Here is a 1299-nt window from a genome sequence, read left to right as displayed (position 1 = left end):
CGTCCGGATTGTTTCAGTCCATAAAGAGATTTTTCCAACTTAATACAATGTTGGCCTCGAGAACTCTCTTTGTTTTCAATTCAATACCCTCTGGGACTTTCATATAAATGTCATTATCCAGTGGACCATAAAGGTATGCGGTTATAACATCCATTAACCGCAAATTCAGACCCTCTCTCCTGGCCAGACTTATCAAAAATTTGAAGGTCGTAGCATCCACCACAGGGGAGTATGTCTCCTCATAATCTATTCCAGGTCTCTGTGAGAATCCTTGTGCAACAAGCCGGGCTTTATACCTCACGACTTCTCCTTTCTCATTTCTCTTCCTCACAAAGACCATTTGTATCCCACTGGTTTAATATCATGAGGTATTCGGATTATTGGACCAACACACACCTCTCTTTCTCAGTGATTCTAACTCCATATTTATGGCTTCTTTCCACTTAAGCCAATATGATCTTTGCATGCATGCATATATAGACGTGGGTTCTTGATCCTCATTATCCATAAGTTCAAGCGCTACTTCATAAGCAAATAAATCATCCATGTCGACATGTTTTATGTTCCACTGTTTCCCAGACAAGACATAGTTCATTGAGATCTCATTATTATCTGCTCCATCAGTGCCATGAATCTTGGCGTCCCAAGAATCATTGTTTGGCACATCAGGGCCGGCCAATTTAGTGGTATCAGGTCCAGCCACTTTAGTGGCATCAGGTCCGGCCATGCTTAAAGCTGGGTTGGTCGCAGCCACATCACGGGCTTGATCGGCCGCGGCCGTATCTGGTGTCTTATGAACCTCGGTTGCACCTTTCTTTATTTTCCGAGGGTTCTTATCTTTGGAACCTATTGGTCTACCACGTTTCACACGCTGGCTAGACTCTGTAGCAACTTGATTGTGTCCCTCTTGAACATCAATTCTTATTGGTGCATTAGCAGCAGGTATGTATGACTTGGTCACACTTTTCGGATCAGCAAAGGAATCTGGCAATTGATTAGCTAGCTTTTGTAAATGTATAATCTTTTGAACTTCAAGATCACACACTTGAGTTCGAGGATCTTGCCAAGAAATGGATATTTGATTCCATGAAATTTCTTTTATCATTTTGCTGCTATCTCTCCCTAAGGTCGGATGTTCGGATTCATTAAAATGACAATCCGCATATCTGGCCTTAAACAAATCACCCTTAGTTGGCTCAAGATATCTTAAAATCATGGGGGAATCAAATCCGACATATATCCCCATCCTCCTTTGAGGTCCCATCTTTGTTCTCTGTGGTGGAGCTATAGGAACATAAA

The sequence above is a fragment of the Brassica oleracea genome, chromosome C2, assembly GCF_000695525.1.
Source record: "Brassica oleracea var. oleracea cultivar TO1000 chromosome C2, BOL, whole genome shotgun sequence".
In the NCBI taxonomy this organism is placed as follows: Eukaryota; Viridiplantae; Streptophyta; class Magnoliopsida; order Brassicales; family Brassicaceae; genus Brassica; species Brassica oleracea.
The sequence above is the reverse complement of the archived record's forward strand: the minus strand, read 5'-3'. Positions refer to the sequence as shown.